The sequence below is a fragment of the Microtus oregoni genome, unplaced genomic scaffold (genome assembly GCF_018167655.1).
Source record: "Microtus oregoni isolate MIOR12 unplaced genomic scaffold, Mior012 000002F_ref0000024, whole genome shotgun sequence".
Taxonomy (NCBI): Eukaryota; Metazoa; Chordata; class Mammalia; order Rodentia; family Cricetidae; genus Microtus; species Microtus oregoni.
In genome coordinates, this window is record NW_024543061.1 from 59,962,575 (window position 1) to 59,987,784 (window position 25,210).

General features: G+C 47.3%; 1 protein-coding gene and 1 pseudogene across 10 annotated transcripts in view; both read right to left on the minus strand.

Moving 5' to 3' along the window:
- Cacna1c (calcium voltage-gated channel subunit alpha1 C) overlaps positions 1 to 25,210 on the minus strand; it is a 665,087-nt gene that overhangs the window by 418,235 nt on the left and 221,642 nt on the right. The gene's annotated exons all lie outside the window — the stretch shown is intronic.
- On the minus strand, positions 8,164 to 8,871 carry LOC121441475 (annotated as a pseudogene).

Genomic DNA, 25,210 nt, shown 5'->3' on the forward strand with positions numbered 1-25,210 from the left:
AGAGACTATTAACCCCTACTCCCTGCTCTGTCACCAGTGCAGGCCCAGAAGCCCAGCCCACAGCCTCCCTTGGCAACACTTGTTGGATGAATGAATGAATGACCAACGATCTGTCACACTGCTCTCCTTAGACACCAGAAGTAAGCCCCTGTTAGCAGACCCAGAGACAGATGCATCGAGAAGAAATCACACCATATTTTCAAATGGCTGAGAACACCTTTTCAGTTGTTTTCATATGAAAATCAATTCGTCTAGTTCGATCAACTATGAATAGGAATTCAAGAACCAACATGTATCAAAAAGATAAAACTATGAGACATGCAGGTCACATCTTTAGCTTTCCAATAGAATAGGGGTGTGCACGCAGCCCTTTCGATGGCACCAGCCGCTCCACACCTGCAATCCCAGGACAAGCAGAGGCGAGGGCTGTCCCAGTTGCCTATGCTATGCCAGCGCTCGACCTGGCACAGCACATACATTATCACATAGAATCCACAATGCTCTCAGCAATGCCCTTTCCTTACTCCTACAGACAAGGAAACAACAGGTTGGAGTCAGGATTCCAGCATATCTAACTGCAGACATTGGCCATGGGAACCCAACCAACTTAAGAGCGGTGTTCTAGGCCCTTGGAGTCTGGTCTACTTCCCCATCTTAGATTGACTCCAAGGATACAGGACCACGCTATAGTAAATGACTGAGAGGCAGAGTCCTTTCCACTGTGGGGCATGTCTCCATTTAGATTCTCATGACATCCACAACACAGTGGAGGTCATCCAAAGTCAGAGAATGCTCTTCAAGGCCAGCTCCCTGACTCTCCTTCTCCCTGTCAACAGGCCCCAGGCACTAGACAACACACCTCTCTCAGGGTTTAGATCTAACCTCTGCAAACCCTGCTCATATGTAACAAGTTGCATGGTGTGTGAGAGGCGTTTCCATGGATTCCAAGAAGCCCTCCTAGTCATTTAAGGAGGAGCCCATCTCTACTCTATGTCATCACCCAGGGACAAAGCTGAGCTGCAGGGTAACAGTCTGCAGCTCCCTCAAACTAGACACAGGTTGGATTGAGCCATTTCTGTTTCTAGCTCAAGGGAGTATGTGCTTAGCAATACTTGACTCTAGACTTTTAAAAATTAGTTCAAAACTCACAATTATTTTCTAGCTGAGCAGATAAATAAGAAAGGAGAGATCCAGGGTGGAATTAGAGACCTGCTTGTGGGTGTGACGTAACCATTTCTATCAGTTCTGCTGGATCTGAAATCACCTAAGAGATACAGTCTGTGAGGGAGACTCCAGAGAAGCGTAACTGAGGTACGAGATCTGCCCTGAATGTGGTGACACCATCATGTGGGCTGGGATCCTGGACTGATAAGGAGAGGAAGTCCAGGTGAGTTGAACACCAGATATTCAATTGTTCTGCTTCCAGATTAAGGACGCAATGTAATCAGTCTCCACCACCATTTGTTCCCTGGGCTGTGACAGGCTGAATCCCTTCAAACTGTGACCCACAAAAACCCTTCCTTCCTTCCTTGCATTGCTTTGGCAGCGTGTCCTGCCGTGGCAGTGAGAAAAGTAACCAATGTAGTGGCTGTCTGCTGCAGCAAGCACTCTGGCACAATGAAGGCAGAGGAGGGGAGAACTCCGGTATCATACTAAAAAGTAATAATGGAGCCAGGAAGGAAACAGAAGATAGAAGAGACAAGGCATGAAGTCGCTTGGCAGGCTCCTCATCTAAGTTTTATACGGCCAACAGCCCACAAGCCCTGAAAGGGACCAGGAAGAGAGGACATACCTGTGCTTATGATGATCAACAAGGGGACAGTGGTCTGGGAACAGAGATTCCTCTAGGGTTCCTCAGCTGTGCTGAACCTACTGAGCACAGGTTCCAATGAGCCCCTCCCCTCCAAACACTAGGCACACAAACATCCAGCACTCATTTTACACCTACAACTTCCCACCATGGCTTCCAGTCTTGTTCTTCCCAAAGGGTGTTTTTCAGGCTAGACTAATCAGAAGCACATGTGTGCAGGCACACGCATACACGCACACACATATGCATGTCAGCACACACACACACGGGATGGGGGATGGGTTTCTGGGCACTGATCAGTGATCCCCTGCAAGCAGACACTGAATGACTGGAAACCAACCTGAACGCTCTGAGGATACATGCTCTACAGACTTGGGAACCCTTCTCACACAAACACACATTTCTCTTATTTTCTGTTGTTCTAACACAACAAATCTTAAATATAGTCCATGTATTGCAGTAGCTAGACACTGTTTCCTAGAGTGTAACTAACACAGCATTGCATTTGGAAAAGGCTGCCTGACTCAGTTTCCCTCCCAGCATTGCCAGACGGCCCTTCCACTTGGCAGGTGGAGAACTGGGCTGGACTTGAGATTTCTTTCTATGGCCCTAAGGTCTACCAGCCTCCTCTGCCTGGGGAAGCACCATGGGTACCATAAGAATAGGTCTATTAATAACACTGCACGGTGTTCAAGGGGAAAACCCTTGTCCTCACCCCTCCCCCAGACAACCCAGAGAATAGTCCTGTCCTACTGGCAATACACTGCCTAAGAGGGGAGAGTGAGTTTGCAATTGAGCTTTCTTTGGGGGATAATGACACTGTCTAGGATACAGTTGCATCTTTTGGGACTACACTACAGGAAAGCAGCTGGAGAGACTCTGCCAGTGTTTACTGCACGCCCCTGGAGGGCACCTCAAGGAATGGAAAGCGGTGGAGAAGCAAGGGTGGCAAGGCAGGATGGTGGAGTGAACCTGAGTTCCTAACATCTAATGTAGATGCAGAAATCAAGACGACAAGATCAGCTCACACTCTCCTCCCCCAATGCAGCAAAGGTCTATGAGAAAAAAGTGCAAAAGCAAAGTGAGTCCAAGTGAAAACCTAGATTCTGAGCACCAGAAAAAGCAGGATCTGAAGTGTGTGTGTCCACACGCACACATAAAAAGAGCATGTCTAAATGCTACGGGATTTTTAAATTTTCTTCTTGATAATTCTTTTATAAAATCTTAGAATAAGGTCATTCTTATTAATCTGAAAATAATTTCAATTGTTTTAAGATGCACATGGCATACAACCCAGCAGCTTAGCCATTCTTAAGAATTATACATTTCGCATTGCTGTCCACCCTCATCACCACCCACTGCAGAATACCCTGGATACCCTGAAGGAGAAATCCTGCACATCCACTCCACACCCCTCACCCCAGTCCCTGGCAGCCTCCCAAGTCCGTGTCACCAGGACTTTGCCTCTTCTAGGAACTCATGTAAATGAAGTCCTTTCTCCTTTTGCGACTGACTTATTTCACTTAGCATATCCTCCAGTTCATCCCTGTGACGGCATGTGTCAGCATGCCCCTCTCTTTAAAGTTGAACAATATTCCACTGGGTATCCATACCACATTTGTTTACCCACAAATCTGCTAACGGAAACTTGGGTTGCGTTTACTTTGGGGCTATTATGAATATGAATATAAGAATAATTTTTGAGCATCTAAGCTTTAAAAATCCTGCGATGTATTTCCAGACAGTGCTTCTGCACATTAAAAACAGAACATGTCTCCCACTGCCCCCTGGATGACAAGCAGAGCAAGTCCCCTGTTGAAGCTGGCTTATTTTTTCCTCTTCTATGTTTCAACACTTCTGCATTGGTGGTTCTCATTCTGGCTATGTATTAGCATCATCTCTGGTGTTTCTAAACCGCCACAGAGGCCACAGCTCTGCAATGTCCTCTGAATCAAGTATCTCTGGTGGAGGTAGAGGAAATGGGCATTTAAAAAAGTTTATGTCTTTTATTTATGTGTGTACACCTGCAGGAGCCCAAGGAGGTCAAAAAAGGGCATCAGATCCATGAGAGCTGAAGCAACAGGCAGCCGTGAAATGTCATCTGGGTGCTGGGAACTGAATCTGGGTCCAGTGACGGGCAGTAAGTGTATCGTTCACAGAGCCATCTCTCCAGCCTCCAGAAATGGGGATTTTTTTTTTTTTAGAAGCTGCCAAGACTGTTCTAGCGATGAATGAAGTGAAGACCACCATTGTAAACCTTCTTCCTGGGGCTCTAGATTTAGAAAATCTCTGACCCGGGAATTTCGTCTTTTCCCATCAGAACCCAGAAGGGTGTGATGTCCACGCAGTCACCCCAGTGGCCTCGCTGACTGCATTTCGGCTGAGAACGCTCGTGGTTCACAGCTGCCGCCTCGGCTAAGCTGCATATTTCTTGGAAGGAACACACTGATGAGCTAGCAGGTAGGCAAGGGTGCCTAGGCTTAGTCAGTCCTCAGACGACTGTAATTTATTCATTAAGGCAGTAGGGGCAGCAAGAGCAATCGGACAATGTGAGCAGAATGACTCTGCTGTCTAAGGGGCAGGTCCCTAGCCCACACAGACCTGTGACCATCCTTCACTCTCCCCACTGCACCCAGCAGCACTGGCCAGTCTCTCCTCACTCGCTCCCAGAAGTTTGGGAAACAATGGCAGGGCTGTGTCTGGTGTCATTCACTTGCTTTCCCTGTGGGACTGGTTCCCCATGTGACCTCTTAGAATTCATCTCAGGTCCACATGTAGAAACCTAACAGACAAAAGGTGACACCATTGGCCATATAACAGAAAATCCAGGTGTGCTGAAGGACAGGAACCACCGGAGGAATTAGAGAAATAGGGGCACATGGTCTCCCTGTGCATCTCTTGGCCTTTGCAACCCAACTCTGAGTTCTCCCTGTAGCCTGTCAATCAAGCTCAGCCCCACCAACCCGGTGGATGCTTGGTGCCATACCTGCTGGCCTGACTCTGCTTGGCTTAACAAGCATAAAAGCTCATAGCAAAAGTGAGGGAGAGGATGTTTCAAAGGAGTAAGGGAGCAGCTGGAGAGATAGCTCAGCAGTTAAGAGCACTGGCTGCTCTTCCAGAGGACCCAGGTTTGATTCCCAGCACCCACATGGTAGCTCATAACTGTCTGTACCTCTAGTTCCAAGGGAACTGACACCCACACACCAATAGACATAAAATAAAGTTTTAAAAAAAGAGTAAGAGAAATGAAGATATAAAGAAAGTCAGACCTGTGTGTTTCTGACATGTCTCTGAGCAGAGAACCCCAAATACGCAGCTGAGCAGAATCTGTTTCTCCCTGCCATTCTGCAAATGCATCCTGAGTGTCTGCTGCATGGTACAAGGTGTAGGCCTGGAGTACCTCCTGTCTGTTTTGTTAGGTTTCTCTACTAATGGTGCTATGGATAGAACCCAGGCCCTCAGGAATTCTAGCCAAAAACTCTATCATGGGTCCAGTTCCTAGCTGGTTTTTAATCTCACCTTTTGCACAATTCCCCACTCACACGTGGGATGCTACCTGCATGTCTTCTTCAGCATCTTTCTGGCAGGGTGAGACATTCCTGACAACTCTCTAGGTCTATAAAACCCAGCATTACAGACAGAGAAGAGACAGAGCTCAGATGAGCCCTACGTATCAGCAAACACCCTGTACTAATCAGAACTGTGTGCCCAAGGATTAACTCCACGCCAGGCAGAATGAGAGGCGCTGCCCATCAATGCCACTGTCAATTGAAAAGATCATGGTGCCATCTGAGGAGTGGCCCTCCAGCTCAGGCTGTGTTTGCAACAATCTGAGCACGTTTATAGATAAGGAGGCACATACTGTCACTGAGAGGACACAGAAACAGAATCTTCATAGGTCCTGTGACTTAGGATTTACCAGCGCTGTAAAGGAGAAAAAAGAAAAAAACGGGGGGGGGGGGGTTCTAAGTGGGAAGGGGGAGGGAGGGCACTACAGATTGTGTGTGTGTGTGTGTGTGTGTGTGTGTGTGTGTGTGTGTGTATTCACACATAGAGATAGATAGAGTTTGAATGAACACATTTGGGTGGCCATAGACTACCTAACAAAAATCCCCCTACCAGGCAACAGAAACTCCTCCTTGAGTTGTTTGTCAGGGGAGTCAAAGAGACTCCCACAATAATATAGGATACTACCATTGCCCTTCTCCCCAACCCCCAGAACTTGAAGATAAGACCCTATTGCTGACAAGACCCTATCGCTGGAAACACTATAAACTTTGTACACAGGAATTAGAGGCATAGCTGGAACTACCTGGAAGTCTCCTCCCTGAGGACTAGCTCATGATATCCATGAGCTATCTATGCAAGCTGCCAATGAAGAGAAACAACATTCCTACCTACCGACGAAGTCCATGGACCGCAACAATGACAAGCACAGCAAATAGCCCTAGGAGTACAACAGAGGTGCATAGATCTTGGAGGTAACCAACAGCTGTCTAACTGGCCTCCAGGTCTGTTCAGTAGGATAGAATTCATTCTTGGTATTATAAACCTAGTCAACTCCCTCAGGCTGGAGAGGGCATAGACCCTGGAGGAGAAACTCCTACTGTGTTTTCCTAAACCAGTATAATTCCCAACAGCATCTAAATGCTTAAAGTTCTACCCACAGACAAATGCAGCTCCCATCCCTCACTAAAGAGCTTTTCTGCCGCAGATGGAGATCTACAACTGATCAAAACACAGAGAATAATGACTGTGGAGTGCCCACCCCCACTGATAGAGGATCAATACAACTTCTACTCTTAGACTCAGGGAGCACTGTAGAGGAGAGAGTGGAAAGGTTGAGGCGCCAGAAGACCAGGACATCTGCTACAAGATAGTGCCTTCTATATATGACAGGGAAGCCGTACCCACACAACCTCAACAACACAGGACTGCCTAAACAAGACCTGAACAATGACACCAGCTGTAGATATGCCAGTGTGGATGGGGGACATCTCATAGGCCCCACTCTGGAGGGATGGCTACTAAGACAGGGAGAATCGTCTTCTCCAGGAATGAGCCCCTTCACAGGTCACCAATGCCAAGCAGTCAGCCCTAAACACTTACACATACGAACACTAAATGGGCTCAGCAGGCTCTGTGTGTGTGTTGTGTATGTGTGTGTGTGAGTGTGTAACAAAAATTAAAGAACAAGAGGTTATGAATTTGAAGGGGGAAAAGGGGACATAAAGGAGCTGGAGTGAGGAGAGGAAAAGGTGGAAATTATGCAAATACAATGTGCATAGATGAAATTCTCCAAAAAGAACCTTTTAATTTTAATTTAAAAAAAAAAACACCTGAAATTAAAGGACTGTTTTGGCGACGGCAAGAATCCTATATTAATGGCGTTGTGGTGACGACGGTTCCCTATCAATAATTACTCGTTAGGTGTTCTTGAGCTTATTCACGATTAGCACACCTGATCTCCTTTACCAGGAGCAAGAAAATGCTTCGTCTGCTGAGAATGAATGAATCATGCACTGTGTACTAACGTGGAGCATTCCCACAGATGCGCTGGCAAAGACTAGGGGACCCGAGCCTATGCCGAGCAGAAGACATAAAGATCAACATGTTTATACTCACTCGAGAAGCCCAGGGGCTGGGGTGAGGGGAGAAGGATAGCATCTCACCAAATACCCCGTGTGTGCTTTATTTTATAGTACACAAATGTGCTGCCTTCAAGCACTATAAAAAAAATGTAAGCAATAAAGCCGTGGCGCACTGCTGAGACTTTCACTGCACTGGCAGGGTCTCCCAGTGCCACCACACCTTCCTTGGTCGACACAGCAGCAATGCCGGGGGTTCCGGTCTCAGATACAGGCTGAGCTCATGGGAAGGTGGCGTGAGGAAGTGCCACCTCCACTGCTCATTGCAGAGCCTTGCAGTATCACCCTCAAGACAATCGTGACAGTTATGAGCCACCTCTCTGGAAGCAACACTTAGTCATGGTGGCAGCACGCCACGTTCACATAGCACCTTAAATCCAAAGAGTACCAAGGGATTGGGCATGCTCCTGCAGCCCGAGGCAATCTCCAGAAGGAGGAAGCTCGTGCAGGCTCCTGCACAGCATAAAGAGATCTGATACACCTAGGTTCTATGTCCTGTCCTGTCCATCTTTCCCAGTGGCCCTGCAGGTGGTTTTTTTTTATTATTATTTTAAATTTTTTTATTTCAGAATTGCTGTTATGTACAGACATCATTTAAAAAAAACACATACTGGATACTTTCTATGACGTAAGAGCTGGAAATAAAGTTTAAGGGCAATTAGGAGAACTGAAATTGTCCCATAGATGTCTGAGGATAGCTCTTCCTTAAAGGTCCTTGATCATCTTCTCCAGTTCTTCCTTTGTGAACATGTGGAAATTTAGACCAGGCTGCACCGTGGCTAGCTCTGTGTTTGTGGCATCCAGCTTGTCCTCCACTACTTGTTTGAGTGAAGAATCATGGCTTCTTCCAGTGTCAGAGACTTTGGTAAACATCCTGCAAGGAGCACCCTCTGAAGCAGAGCCAATTGCTCGAGCCTCACACTGTACAAAGGTCCCAGATGGGTCCATATGAACAGCTGGGGTCCTTTCTCATCAACTCCACCAAACAGCAATGCTACTCCAAAGGGATGAGACATGGCACCTGGATCTGCATCTTCTTCTCCAACTGCAAAGCCGGATCAGACACAGCCTGGGTGACACTCTCCACCATCACTGTCTCATTATAGGGGAACCAATGGTTCTGTTTCTCCACTCTGGCTTGATCAATTCAAGTTTTAGCATCAACAATTAACCCACTCATGGCACAGTCTATACGAGCATCAATCTCTACAATTTTCTCAGTGCTGCTAAACTCCATTAGTAGGGAGGTAATTCTCTTCTCCACAGCTAGACACACACCCTCTGATGTCTGGATGGCAACGGTCGTAGAACCAAGCTTGAAAGCCTAATAATGGCATATTCCACTTGAAACAGTCTTCCTTCAGGAGAAAAAGTATTCGCACCCCTGTCATACTTGGACCGAGTGAGGAACATGGCGAGGACAAGAGGAGGCAGCAGTGGATATATGGGGTTTTCAAGGGCCACACGACTCCAAGTAGCACCCTAGACAACCACACCGCCACAGCACCAAAGACCCTGCTGACCCTGCTGGCCCTGCAGGTGTTTAACCACGCTTTGCCAGGTTTCCTTCCTTGTAATTCAGAATAACAGTATTTAGTTCATAAAATTAGACTGCAAATTAAGTAATAAGCTGGCATAATAAAAGCTAATACTTAGGGAGCCAGAGTTTATTCTAGATCCTGCCTCGAGCACTAGACCCACATGGCCCTGGTGGAGGGCTTGTGATAAGGCTCGGAAATCAGTACCATTGCTATCCAGGATTGTAGCGAGGAAGCAATGCCAAGGTTCCAGCAAGTGACCTACATCACAGAGCTTCTAAAAAATGAGAGGGCAGAATATTTCACAGACCTCTGCGGGACAGTGACAGCCACCAAGGATTTGGATGACTGCTACTTCCATTGGAAAACTGAGGGACAAAGAAGCAGGAGCAGATGGCTGTCCCTCCTCAAAGTCCTGCAAAGCAGTGAAGGACCACAGAGGACAGGAAAGGAAGAGGACAGGAGTGTGGGGTGGGTCGCTGACTCTCCGCCTAGGTAAGCTACAGGTCGTCACACTGTGGGCACCAGCCCCTTCAATGGCAGCACCAAATGACACAGGAGTCTTCTGACTAACTGCCATTAAATATTAGCACAACCTCAAAATCCCTGAAAGATAAACCAGTTCCTATTCCTTAGCCTGTGGGTGCCACTTAAGAATGTGAAGGGGACAGGCCACTGGGAGGCAGGGTGTAGGAAGCTTATGGGCACATTAGTAATGGGGACATGGAACTGGAGCCAAAGGCTCCTTGTTGGCGATGACTCCATCCCCTTCCTTTAAGACAGTGTCTAGGAGACCTGTGGAGGAGCAGAGACTCTTGCATTTGAGCCCTGCAGGGCCAGAAAGATAGTTCTGCACCAAGTGTCTGTCACAGAGCAATGGGTAGGGCAGACACACAGGAGAGCTTCACTCATTAACATTGGTGTTGCCATGACAATAAGCTGTTGCCAGGTAGCAGCGAACTAGAAGAGTGAGAATTAGCAAAGCCTAAAAATAAAGCTGTTGTTTCTACCCCATCTAGATGTCCATGGCTAACAGGCAGTGAGCTCGCCTCCTCCTCTGCACCCAGCCTCTCTCCAGACAGCCTCCACTGTGGCCTGACCCCGGAGCACACAAGACAGACAGCATCCAGCTCAGAGCCAGAGCATCTGACACAGGGACAGAATCGTACCGAAGCAAAGACCACACCCAGAAGCACTGAGCAAACCCAGAGGGCTCGCTCCCTCTCTTGGGCCTAGAGTGCTAACCTCAGTTCCTTGCTGGATGAGGAACGACTAACCCCTTTGTTCTGAGAGCTGGAACATGTTCTTCTTCCCCGCACTATACATGCCTCTCCAAAAAAATGCTCAAATGGGTCCATGTCCCAGAGGCAAGAGCGAAGTCAGACGCCTGTGGCTCCTTTCATAACTATACGACCACCCAGAATCACTGCCTAATAATGGAGAAGTGGCTGGAAACCATCTCTGAGGCACACTACCTGAAGTCTTCTGATTTGGTTTTGGTAGCTAAGACTCAAGAACCTGACAGCAGATTATGTTCCAAGAGGACAGACACTGCAGGTAGCTGGACACCTTTCTGGCCTCAGCATGTGGTATCACCCCAGATGCATCAAGACAGCATGGTAAATACCCTGAAGACAGGAGGGAGGGGAAGAGGCGCCAGCTGACATGGCAGGCACAAACAGCAAGGCATGGGCAACAGTGCCATCTGGCCTAAGTGAAGGACTTCTCTCTGGAATTCTGAGCTCTGCATTCTAAGAACCTAAGCCCCATCCCCAATCCAGGTCTCTAGCCTCAGACAGTGAGTTATCATGTATATACAGCCGTGTCTTGTGTTAAATGTATCTGACAGACTGAAATCCAGAGCTTTGGTGGCCACGAATTCTTTTATAAGTATTGTTAGTAAGCTCTCCTCACACACAGCATCCACTTCGCTTCTCTGCTGTAAAATACCATGTGCTCAATTTAGACGGAGGGCGCTCACACGGCTCTGTACTCGGAGAGAAGCTAGCGGCAGCATTTGCTTTCCTCGTGTCTTTGCCTACAGCCTCGCTCTCAGTTCTCTTTCCCCACCACCACCACTGCGCTCAGCAAGGGCAAGCAGGGACCTCCAACCCCCATGCAAGAAGGAAATGAAATTCCCCTCCTTCCAGAAAACACACAACCCAGAGAAAGAGAGAGGTGATTGCTTGGTTCTTTATTCTGGATCATCCCAACCATGTAAGTTTGAGCACACAACTTAGAGGTGGGAGAGACAATGACAGGCTAAAGAGGGAGCTAAACCAATGGGGACCTGAGAACAAGCCCCTTTCGTGTCTCCAGATCACAACTTCCATGTAAGACCACACCTACAAGCTATTTTCCACTCCCCCTAGAGAGTGTACCCAGATTTGACCTGCCATATGCCACTGCCACTGGCCTGTGAGTGCATGTTCAGAGAGGAGGTAGCATCTCGGAAACCACAAACTCCCTAATCATGCTGCCCTTGAACCCTGGGAGGTATGATCCATCGGTCCTGCTGCTGATGGATGCCGTCCCTCTGAGGGCTAGAATATCTTCATGACAACCCCTGCCTTGGACCACAACCAGCAGGACATTCCCTTGACCACAGAGCACAGAAAAGCGGGTCTAAGGCTGACCAGAGCAAAGGCCTCTCTTGGATGGTTTGTGATAAATGCACCCTGACTTCAAGCAAAGCCACTACCTTGGTGTTCAGGAGCCCAGTCTATTACCACTCCCCAACTGTGAAGTTCCCTCATTGATGGCACAAAACTCCATTCACACCTGCAAGTCAAAGTGCAAAGGACTCGCTGTCCCTGGCTCCAGACACCCCAACAGTTATCCCTGTAATGGGCTGTTAGGGGATCATGAAATATGGGTCGGACAGATGAATGATGAGAACCCTGACTTGACCCTAACTTTCCCTTTCATGCTGCCTTGGTCCTGACTCACAGGTCACCTAGCACACCAGGTGGATGCCAGCACAAGCACGGATGAACTGGGCTGAATGCTCCCCACTCCCAATTTCTCAGGCTTCAGGGTGGATGGAGGTGTTACCGTCAAACCCAGGCCTCCTCACGGGAAAAGGAGACAAGGCAAACCACTTGAGTACTTTCAAAGAGAGCGCTGTCTCTCCAAAGCCATTGTAACTAGCAGTCTTCCTGTCTTCCCACAACAGTAGTCACTATTTGGGGTCATGATGTCAGCTCAGCTTACCCTGAGCACCCCATGACACTGGATGTGCTGATGTCCAGCAACGGCTCCCATGAAAGCAAGCACAGCGGCCCTAAGGAAGTCATTGAAATAGCAGGTCCCAGGAGGACAGGGCTCCCTGCTTGTCCTGCCTTTCTCCTGCACAGAGCAAGCTGTTTTCTCACTCTGCATCTGCCATTTTTAGAAGGGGTTGAAGTAAAATTCCGATTTCCTCTACCCTCCCCTCCCCTCTGCTCCTCTACCACGAGGCACTGTATTCTATGTGGTGTGACTTGCTAAGTCCCCGATACAAACTCCTCAGCAGACACACGCATTTTAAGAGTGTGCATCCCTTAAAATAACTGGATTGTAAACCTTCTGGTTTGAGCTGAGAATTCGATTTGACGACTAGTGAGATTTGGGCTCTTGAGAAAACAAAAAAAATGGCTATTTTGAGGAAATATGTGAGTAATTTTTAAGAAACTGGTGGTTGAAGGATAAAAGTGTCTGACTTGCTTTGTGCCCAGCAGATTCTCCTTTCGAAGTACAAATATCCTTCCACACAGTTCCCACAGGGAGTTTTCTGAAGCTCAAGACGGTATCATTAGACCCCACCTCCTTTTGCTGCATTCCTAAACTATAGCTTCACCCTTTGCCAAAGAAGTGCCAACAGGGCACTGTGTGAAGTGTAGTTAACCACCACGGGCCGGCTGCTAACCATACAAAGTGGCACACTGTCTGCAGAGAAGCCCCAACCTGCTACACACACACACACACACACACACACACACACACACACACACACACCGTGAAACACATTGTCTTCTGAGAACCATCAAATCTCAGGCACATGACAGCCCCCCTCAGTGAATTTCAAACACACGCTCCAGGCCTGCTGTGGAGAGACTCACTGGTGTCTGTTTAATTTTGGTCTGCTTTCCAACCACACAGATTTATAGAAGGGATGCTTGCAAAAATCTCTGAGATGTTTGATTATTGTTTTCATGAATGATCATGCACATGTAAAGCCAAGATGTCAGAGAGTCTTAAGACAATGGCATGGTTTGTTGCTGAAGTAGAAGAGAAGGAGAAGACCCAAGAACAAGAGGTGCCAGGATGTAAATACCCACTGTCAGATGTGCGCCATGGCTGGCCCTGTCCAGTACACACGCCCCTGTTTGATAAGCAAAGGGCAAGGTGAGTTATATGTGGCTTGGTAACCATGTTCAGGTAACAGACTTCTCCAGGAAGATGGAGTGGGTGACAATATACACTTGAGGTTCACTAGGCTGCCACTCCAGGGCTCAGATGTGATTTACCTCTTAGTGGCTGTATAGTCATAGTCCTCTGGCCATTAAATAGTCATCTCTTCCTCACATTTCCCTAATGTTCAAGGGCCCCAGCCATCTGCCCCTATGGCTGGCACTATTTGCACAGATCCCATTGAAGCAGGGGTGGGGATGGGAGAGCTGCAGCATCAGGTGTCCCTGCATGGGAGGAGGGGCTCCAGAGGGCCACGGCAGCACCAGGCATTGTTACATGGAACTTCATCAAGATCTTACTGAAGGCTATCTCAGTCAACCCAACTATCTAGCCAAAACCAGAGCAGCCTCTCAGGAGTACCCAGACTCTCACCTCCTCTGTTGGCCCATGTGCTATCCAGCCAGTCCATCTTTCAGCAAGCCATAACTTTTCTGCCTTTGGGCAGTGTGTGTGTGTGTGTGTGTGTGTGTGTGTGTGTGTGTGTGTGTTCCTTCATTCAATGTAGACTCAGAGAAAATTAGAGCAGACATCCTACTGTGTTATATGTTTCTTTGCTCATCAGCTCAAAGCTTACAAAGAACACATTGTATTCTAGGTACTTAAGAATATTCACTGGAAGAAACTTCTACTTTCTGGAAATCAGGTAGCCATGGTATCACATACTCTCCAGACCCCTGGCCTTCTAGGTCTGGCGGAGCTACTACCCTCCATACAACCCTTTTGGCTAATCCCTCCTCCCATCAGTCCCTTTCTTTCTAACGTCGCCGATCCACAGACCATACTATCTACTGTAACATCCTGACTGACTGGATCACCTTAAGTCATTTGTTAAGTCCTACGTGGAAAAGCTTGTCCTGTCACCCTAAGTAAGCTGCTCCTTTTTTCTTTTAAAGATAGAAATAGGCACATCAACAACACTCTTCTGATGCCCTGGGAGATACTAACCTATCTTATTATCTTAAATAGGAAAAACTATAAAGCATTAGGCTTCGGCCTCAAACTGCCTCTTAAAGCATCATCAAAAACCACTTAGGATGCGTTTCCTGAAAGGAAACAAGCATGCAGCGAGATGCCTGCTGCACAGCACCCTATAAACAATCCATGAGGATCCAGGGGACGTAAAGCACTCAGAGTGCGCTTGCCAACCCCTCAGCTTCATGTGTGAATCCTTCCCACTGCTTTCACTGGTCCTTTACGGGGACCCAAGAGGAATTCTCTTTCTAGGAGAAGCGGCAGGCAGAAGGGAAGGGAAGAGAAGCTGGAGACACTGCAGGGCAGGTGCTTGCCGGCTTGGCCAACCCTCTGACCCTCGTGCTGGGAAGGGCTTCCTAGATACCAGTCCCAGCCCGGGAACGCCCCCACTGAGTGTGTCCTCTTAACAAAGCAGCCGCAAGAACACCTATAGGGGATTCTTCTGTCTTACCAATGTATTTGAAATATAACTTTGTATATTTACAAAGGTCTATGGAGCTTTGGGGATGTATTTTTAATTTTTCTAACAACAGCATCCACTTAAGTCATTTTACTCAGAGATGCATATAAAATATGAAGCTGTGGTATTTAAAACTATGGTGTAGAAAACACAGTGCAGGATAAACCTTTACTTCCATAACAAAATGATGGGTGTCTCATGTCCCCTACAGATTATGCAGATAGGCTACATAAGGATTGGCAGAGTAAGTCAGAATAGGTCACAGAGCTAAAGAAATGTGAAACTGGCCCTTTAAGAGAGCAGAGAGCTAGAAATGCTGGGCTTCTCTCTAGGGGGCATTGTTGGGTGTAAGAAAGAGCAGGGGTCATCTTATTTCATATTTAAGTGAGGACACAACGAAGAGACAGCCTCTGTGATCCAAGAAACAGTTCAAATCAGGCACCTTGATCTTGAACTTCCCGAGATTCAGAACTGTGAGCAACAAACTTCTGTTGTTTATGGGCCACCTTGTGGGCCGTGTTCCAGCCCAGGTGTCTGAACAGACTGAGAGCACCAAATCTGCCTTCTACTTCCTGTTACCCAAACACCAAGCCCAGACAGCCACCAGTTGTCCACTCAGCATCAACTAACAACTGGGGACGCCTATGATGCCGACTTGTACAGCTCACCATCCACTGGGGCAGGGAACATCCAGGTAACACAGACACAAAGGGTTCTAAGTGCACGTGGCAAGATAAAGGGAGCTCTGTTCAGAGCAGAGGCCCGGGAAAGCCTTTTCAGGAGAAGGGACATCTACCGAGACTGAAAGAACCAGGAAAGGAAAAGAGTATGTGCCACTGGACGGTCCACTTCCTCCCTGTCACTTCCCAAGGCCCTGCTGCTCTACCAGCTCCTACGTGGAAATGCAGAGCCTAGCCGCTCAAGGAGAAAGGACACACCCACTCCATTGCACAAAGACCCTTCCAAGTCTAAAGCCCAGGAATCCTGCAGTGTGGTTTTACCCCATCCTTTAGAAGGCTGAAAGAAATGGGTCTATTTAGGAAGAAAGGCAGGCAGAAAGGAAGAAGAGAAGTGGGCCCAGAAGCCTCGCTAGGTGGGAAAGCACTCTAGTTTTAGAATCTTCCAAAACATGTGGCTACGACCCCTCTCCCCTGGGAAGGGATAAATGTTCTTTGGGGCAGAGTGTGAGTGTGTGTTTTAAATAAGCATTCTGAGAGAAATGTAACTAGTCTGTTTCTCATTCATTCATAACTCACCAAATTATTGTTTTGCAATCACCATTTGATGTTCAAGAAACTGCCCAGCCTCCCTAACCCCGTTTCTCCCCCTTTGAAGTGGCAGCTGTGTGGACGTCACAGAGCCTGCACTGTAATGAAGAACCGAGCCTGGGGCCCTGGCCCTGAGGTCTGACAAGAAGCAGACCCTTGAAGTCACAACATCCCATTCTACCCTCCTGGGTTCTGTTTAGCAAACTCCCTGGTGCAAAAAATGTTTCCCAATTGCATATCTAAGTAGACCACAGCGCGTGGGGAGAAGAGGAAGAGGGACAGCTTATCCCAGTCCTGTCACTAACACACTGGAGGAAGCCAAGGCATGCTGGCAACTGGCTGAACACAAGGGGGAGTGCCCCCAGCATGTGCCACTTCCAATTCCTGAGGCTTGGCGGAAGCAAGGGGGCCAGCTGAACACAATGCAATGTGGCCTCCAAAAGAATGACTCAGTCAGCTCTGGGTCTAACACATTCTCTACGGGAACTGTATGGTCCCCAGCAGACAGCAAGAATCAAGGGGGGGGGGGGGAGGGCACTTCTGGCTGTTGTGATACCTGGGTAGAGAACCGAAGCAAAAAGCCAGCACAACTCCATAACTGAGAAATACTGTACCCTAACAGCACCCCTACTGAGCGACATCACACCCCAGCAGAAGCCCAACTGACAGATAAGATACTTTGTAAGAAGTCTCTACCTCCACCTGCTGCCCGTGGCACGAAAGAGGATGGCATTGAGCATGGGAACTGGACAGAGCCCTGTGTCATCCCCCAAGTGCTAGCTTGCTGCTTCTGTGGCCTGGTAGTCCAAACACGTGTGCCTCACTCCAGACAGGGGACATGTGACCATAACCCCAAGGTGGAAATCAAGTTACTTTCTAGTGTTCTCAGAAATGCTTCTAAGATTCCATGATGATTCTGTTTCCATCTACTTTCTTGGTCCGTTAACAGGCACTAGGCATCCCAGAAGCATGGTGTCTCCGTAAGCTGGACATTGCTTTGCCAAGCAGACACCTGACTCGTGGAATCACAGTATCCTCGGGGCCTCCCTCATCCTCTTCATGGCAAAGGAACAAAGCTTGGAATTTACACAAAACACTTTCAAATTAAATAAAGGCTCCGGGGATCGCGTCAGATGGGATGCTCTCCTGTCATCAGGTGTGCCTCGGCTCTGCTGGGATTGGAGGAGCTTGGGTAAGGTTTATCTTACAGCAGGAAGAGGCGCTGCCCAACTATAAAGATCCAATAAGCAAAACGAAAATCTTCCAGCCAGTGATTCTCAACTTCCCTAACGACGCAACCCCTTAATACAGGTTCCATATATTGTGGTGGCCCCAACCATAAAAATATTTTCACTCCTACTTCATAACTGTAATTCTGCTACTGCTATGAATCATAATGTAAATATCTGACATGCGACCGCTTTGAAAGGGTCATCCGACCCCCAAGAGAGTCGCAACACACAGGCTGAGAACTGCTGTTCTTGACCAAAATAACTTCTATATATGCTAAGAATGTGGGAACTGTCTTTCAATGATCCACATGCAGACTTAAAATGTGAAAATCTAATATGCTGAACTAATATGCTACACTGTAATTGATGTTCTATATAGTTATTAAGCTCTTCTGTAGGTTTTAGCTCAGATAAAAATTTCAAAGTGCACAAGAGCACTGATTGCCTGAGGGAAAGGAATTGAGACTGTGGGAAGAGAAGGGAGAAGCCAACCAGGAGCCCCAACCAGGAGTATTGCAGGCTTCGTGACAGGCTAGGAGGCACTGAACAGGGTCCTCAGTGGGCTGTGCCTCAGTGTCCCTGAGAGGGAGCTGGATGCCACTAAGACCTGTCTACTCTAAAACTCTGTAGGTCAATGTAACCTATCAACCTTATATGTGAGGGGCGTGTGGTTCAAGGTCAGTATCGTCTTCCCTCTAATTACAACTCATAAAAGAACCCATCCGTGTTTGCACACTTGAGGAGGGCTTTGTGTCATCACTCCGAGCTCCACCCCACGCCAATAAGAAAAATTAAGATATTGGAAGTATGCCTGCTATGGAGCGATCACATGTTCTCCCTTACTGAAGGGTCCAGATAGCATTCAGGGGTCCAACTCTTCTCCAACACTGGAACTGCAATTCTAATGCATCCAAACCAATAAAAACAACCCGTTCTCCTCGCCAGAGAGTTGTGTGGTAAGCCCCTAAAAGACAAACCATGGTTCAGTCTGCTGCGGGGCACTTGGAAAGGGTTACTACTCTTAAAGGACTCTAGATAGATGATAGATAGATAGATAGATAGATAGATAGATGATAGATAGATAGATAGATAGATAGATAGATAGATAGATAATATGTACTTCCTCCTATGCCTTCTACTCTGCACTCTGCTGCGTCCACTGATAAGGCCATAGACACTGCCACAGACATCTGATTTCCAGGGCCACTTCCCAAGGACTGAGCCTCTCCACTCAAGGTGGCAGAACACCAACAGAAAGACAAGAGCCTGCAGAACACTGTTACCTCCAGTCCTGGAGACGCCTCTCATCACTTGCTGGCACCTGACTCAATGCTAATGAGGACAGGTGAAGCTGTACACAACTGTCCTGACTCATAAGTAGTAAAAATACTACATTTATATAAAAGATGAGTAAATTCCAAGTATTTCTTTAAGGCTGAAGCCGTAACAGTTCCAAGACTGGCAGCAAAGACAGTATGTAGTCTTCTGATGCGTGTGGGAGAAGATGAAGGAAGAGGAGGAACGCGCAGGTTTTAGGAACTACTCACATGGTACTTAAGGGAGCAGTGAGACCTCTCAGGGACAGACTCCTTGTGCCACAATGGGGCTGGGCTGCAGGAGCCTTGTAAACTAAGAGAGCACCAAATTGCTACCAAGGAAATGGAGAAAATGATCGCTCAGCTGTGGTTACAGAAAACCCAATTGGGGCTCTTTCTCCATTCACTGCCATAGCCTACAGCCTGACCTGCCACGGCACCAGGGAGATGGAGATAGAGAAATCCCAGTGTGGAAAGGAAGAGGCTGGATGAGGGTTGTGGCGCATACCTGTATCAGCAGAACTCTGCAGTCTAAGGCAATACAATTGAGAGGTCAAGGCTAGCCTGGGCTACACAGTGAGATCCTACCACAAAAAAAAGGTAGTGGAAAAAGAGTGAAGAGGAGAGAGAGAAGGGGAAGGAGAGAAAAGGAAGAAGAAGAAGAAAAGGAAAAAAAACACCAATGGGCATATTCATTTAATCACTGCTAACACTAGTTCCCCAACTGGAATGAGGCTTTGTGAGAGAGGGCTTTGTCCCGTCACTGTCACAATCCTGGTCTCCGGACTTCCCACCCTCTTACTAGGGACACTTCAGGCCAGATCTGTCTTCATCACAGGGCCACCGGGTGCAGATCAGGGTGAACAGAAGCATCCAGAACTCCACCTAATTGATGCTGTTGGCATTCCTGCCACCCATGCCGACCATCAAAAACACTTCTAGACCCTGACAGTCTCCCCTACTGGAAAAAACTCATCTCTGACAACCGCTGCTATGAAATGGTCCCTGGAACTTTGTAGGCTCCCACAAATGTCCACTAGAAGATTTAACCCCTCACAAGATAAGGTAATCACTATGGCATTAGCCACCTGCAGGTAAGGGGGAACTGGTTTTAGACCCCACTGCTACCAAATTCCAGGATACTCAGGTCCTGTCACCTCTGCACATAAGTGACACACACCTTTGATCTTCTCTAGCTGATTTAAAATGCTATCATGCAAACAAGGCAACGTCATTCTGTAATTTAGGGAATAATGACAAGGAAAAAAGCCTCTATCTGTTGGTAACAGACTCATTTTCTTTCCATATTTTTCATTCGGTTGAAAGTGAAAATTGCAAACCATACATAAAAAGGGCCAAGACACTCACAGAGAGGGTTTTGTGTTGTGTGACCAGTCTTCTTTGTGGGTATGCTGATAGAGATCCTCTTCAATGTGCAATGGATTTTTTAAATCAAACCAAGGGAAGCCCTGAGCCACCCATTCCCCCAGCTTCACCCCACCTTTCTGCAGGCATTAAGTGCTGGCCTATAGAGCCGGTGGTGGCAGGATGACAGAGACCAAATCGGCACATTAGATCCCCTCAGCTTTTCTAAGCTCTCCAACTGAGTGACTCCCATGAGTTAAGAAGCAAGTAGGACAATGGCCACTTCACAAAGGTGACGGGAGAGTGTCCTCAGGTGGTCATGATTGCACTGAGAGCTGACAGAGGAGATAGTGGGCAACACCCGTGGTCTGTGGCAGGAGCAGTGTGTAAGCATGAAAGGCATCGGCTGAGCTGAAGTGTGGTGGGGAGGGGCCGCGGGGAGCACAGCCTGCTCTAGGGGATGCTGGAGAATCCGGCTAGCGGCCTATGGAGACACAAGGATTCCACTGCTTTTGCAGCCTACGGAGACACGGAGACTCCACTGCTACTGTGACCTACGGAGACACGGGGATTCCACTGCTACTGTGACCTATGGAGACACGGGGATTCCACTGCTACTGCAGCCACTCCCTGGGTGTGCTCAGAACACAGTGGAATACCAGTACACATACTACATAGGTTAACAGACTACACAGGCCAACATACATCAGGAAAAGCTTAGAAAAGAGGTTAGGGAGAGATCATAATATTAGATTAAAAACTGTAAAATATTAAAATGCATCCTCACTTTGAAAAATTTCTTAAAATAAAATGACAAAATATAAGGCACTTCTATTAAATCTTGTCACATCTCCATGAGCCTATGACAATAAACGCCAGCCCCAGCAGCCACCAGGGACAGTACCTGTGAGCAGCTTCCCTGCATTTCCCAGGACCACCTGCCTAACCCTGCCAAGTTTTCACTTCTCCGTGCCTTCCCCTAGGAGAACCTGAAAAACACCAGGAAGAAAGCAAAAGATTTCACATCAAAGATGCTAATGAATTTGCCTTTTCCCACAAATCTGGTTCAAGTCTTTACAGTCTGGAGATGCGGAAAAACTCATTAACATCATGCAAGGCAGAGATTACACCCCCATGTATGTGCAGCAACTATATAATACATGGAGCTGTAATTAATTGTTAAATCGTGAGTCATCTTTGAGGCTAAGGAACACATTTAAATAGCGCTAAGGGGAAGCCTCCGGCTCCGGGGTGACAAGGAAATCTCCTGGTCACAAAAGCAGCAGCTCCCTGAGAACCCACTCTTCAAGGAAACATGGTTGGGGACACTAGTGCTACAAGCCATAGGGCCTTACTACAAGGGCCAGGCTGCCAAGCAGGAAGCTGAAACACAGGGGACAGAGGTGCACACTGGAGCACCAGCACCGGGCCTTTCCAGGACAGCTTGGGCCCCGCCTCCACTGCTGACAGCCTTGATAGGACTCCTCCCATGCTCCAGACCTGGCCAACCCACTAACCTGGAGGCTATCCCACCAAGATTGGAAGTCCATTTTCAAACAAAGGCCTCTGGGTCATAAAAATTCATTAAAGCAGAAATAAAAATTGAATCAAACTGACTAGATGTAAATCAAAGGCAGACTCCCAACGAAATGGCAATTGGCTCCAGAGGAACCCTGATGTTGCCAGTCCACACATCAGGTTTTCTTGAGCTAAACTGGTTTGCACGACTTTGTTTAGCAAGGCTAATATTTTCAAGCCAGCCTCAACCTTCCAGATTTAGAAATTAATACAATTCATTTCAATTTGGTGATTATAGTAAAACTTTACTATAACCCATTTGCCTTATGTAGTCATTGACTTAAACATAGGAAAATCTCACTTATCGAAATGTTTTGGGGAGATGGCAGATCTTATCCTTGAACAACTCCAAACTGCTGACTTTTGACAAAAACAAAAATCATGGTTTCAGTACCTGTATCAAACATATTTTAAGCTAAGACCTAAATGAACACTAATAAGTAAAATTAAATTAGTCACTGAAAATTGCTATCCATAATAGGTTTTTATTACATAATAAATAATTGCATTATATCACTAAGTCTTAATTCAATGCGAAACACACACTGTGACAGATTTCCTGGGGTATAATTTGGATTTAAACTGCAGAGCACTCTGGGTTTAATTGGCTGTTCTCAATGGTCCACAAGAGCTTCCAGAGGCACAAGGAACAAGACAGCAGAAGGGGTGGGGCAGGGGACATGATCATCCAGCGCAGACAAATACACTCATGTGTGGCATCTCAGCCTCCATGGAGACAATAAGACGGCAAAGGATTTCGATGTCTTCGGTTTGTGTTCTGTGGGGCCTGGGCAGAGTCAAGCATCCTGATGCACGTTCCTGACTCTGACATCTTGAGCCTCCGACCTCAGATGAGGCTGGTGGGAGCTGTACCTAGAGCCAGCAGTGCCTGGTGGAGAGCGGGCTGAGGAAGCAGTGCTAGGCATGGGATTTCTGAGCCACAACAGGTGGAGCCAGCCTTTGCAGAGCAGCTTCTGACTGTCCATTAAGAGAAACTGCTAACATAGCCTGGCCTTTGAAACCAAAGACACGCTGATGGGGTTCACTTCTTATCACCAGCCCTGTCCTAACAGCAGATGGAGCAGAAGGGGTGTGTATGTGTGAGTGTATGTGTGTGCGCAAGCACTTGCTCGCGCTGTGGAAATAGATGGACGGCAGCATTTCCAGGACACAAGAGTGTACACAGCTTAGGGTACACATGGTCCAGACCCTGCCCCTCTGACTGCCCATCCTCCTGGTCCCTCCTCACACCTTCTATCAGACTATGGATGAGTGCAGGACCCTGCCCCTGACTGCCCATTCTCCTGGACCCTCCCCAGACCTTCTATCAGAGGATGGATGACTAGCACAGTCTTCATCCTCCACTGGAGAGAAACCTGTTTTCCAACAGGACCGCTGCCAGCCTTTCTTCTCAAGGTGATTTAACACATAGGGAGTCTGTAGCTACAATTCCACATTATTCATTTGCAAAAACATTGTCTTCCACTATGATTCATAGCAACTATATAATGTTTCAGCTGAGTTACAGCTAGGCAGACCAGCCTGGAAAACTAAGTGCCAGTCACAGCTTTCTCCGCTAGAAACATCAACTTAATAATGAATGGAAAAGCAGTTCAAAAGCTGAGAACTACATAAATTACTTTTATGTGTAAAAACTCAAAATGCCTTAGCAATCAAACTCATTCAGATTTTCATCACACCTAAGCTCAGGAATCCTCACTGAATTTTATCATAACATACCACCTGAGGGAAAGCAAGGAATCCTGGGCCATTTCTCTTGCTTGCTAAGAAGGCTGTCAACTGTTAACTGAGTGAGCTGTCAGTCAGGGGCGGTGCATGCTTCTTTAATCCCAGCACTTGGGAGGCAGAGGCAGGCGGATCTCTGTGGGTTCCAAGCCATCCTGGTCTATGTAGTAAGTTCTATAACAGCACAGAAAGAGTCTTGTCTCATGTATATATATATATATATATATATATATATATATATATATATATATATATATATATGAATGAGCTGGCAGATCACAGGAGCTTCCCAGACAGGGAGTTCCAGATCCCTGGTCGAGATGTACTGCAGAAAAGCAGCCTGCCTTGTAAATTTCATCAAAATTGCTAAAGTCAAAGCTATTAGTAGAGGCCAAAGGGTCCTCCTAAGTTAGACACTACTGAAATAAGCCTTGCTCTTCCCAGATGGGGCCCCAAGACACAGCAGGAACAGTACAGTGGTCCTTGGTGGGCTTGGCCTCAGAGCAGAGACTGTAAAACATCTACACCCTAAGAAGTCTCTCTCTTCCCAGGGTGAATCTTCCAGTGACATAGAATCAAGTGAAAGAACAGATGTATAAGTTCCTGGAGTCCCTTTCCAGGCCCAACCCATAAATCCCAAAAGTGGGAAGGACCCCATCCAGTGCATATGGGACAGGGGAAAGACTCAGAAATGTACTCTCTTGTGGTCTCCTAAAGTCAGGTAAATTCACAACAGTTGTCTTTTAGGATGTTGCCTCCCACCTTCACCCTCACCTGCTCCAGGTTCTCACAGGAATGTTGATTTAACTTCATTAAAGTTGTCCAACACTGAACAGCATTTTAACAGAGATTTTGTTTTACTTGTGACAATTCTATTCTCCAGAGAAACCTGGTTCTGAGTTAGCAGGGACATTGAACTGTAGCTCTGGAGCTAGAAAAGCCCTTAGGTACTTTTAAACCACCCACCTCGATCACAGCAGAGACTGAAGCCCAGAGACGGACCAGCATCGGTGGTGGTAACACAGTGTTATCCCTAGTGGTCTTACCCTGTCCTGTGCAGGTGATGGAAAATAGGATTCCCTAACTGTGAGTGGCTGCTTCTCAAAAGAAGCATGTGAGAGGTCCTAGGATTCATCCTAGCTCTCTGCCCTCCAACTGTGTGACAGGGCAGGTTTTGTGACCCCTCTGAGGACCCGCTCCTCAACATTTGCCACATGAAGGAACCAGATGACGAAGGTGTGTCAGCACAGCTGCCGTAGCACAGCACATAAAGATGAATGGTCACTGTACTGTTCTTATCAGTTGTTTCTTAAATAACACCCCCCCCACACACACACACACACTTCAGAGAAACACATTTGTTTCATTTTAAAAAACAGCATTAGAACATATTCCCTATTTTAGTAACTTGAAACTTTCTCCCAGATCACATCAGAACCAAAAAGATATCCTAGTCCATGTTTGCTCTTGGGAAAAAAGTGTCCCCTGTGTCCTCAAAAGACCTTAGTTTGGACAGCATTCCTACTTCCTCTGGTGATGGAATCTGCAGATCCTCTCCAGTGTAAAGCTAAGGCTGCAGGGTAAATCCTGAAGAACATTGTTGGGGGAGGGGTGAACCCAGAGGCTCCTCCGGAAAGTTTTCCATGGGCAGGTCAGGCCTCCGGAGATGAATGTTCTTACGTGGGCTGAAGTAGAAGAGCCAGATGGGACATCTGCTGGCGGTCAGTTCAAACCACTAAGTCCCAAATTCCTCTGGTCACTGTAACACCGAGTTCACTTCGGGGAAAGTATGTGTGAACGCTCACAGAGCAGAGGGGGTATGGTT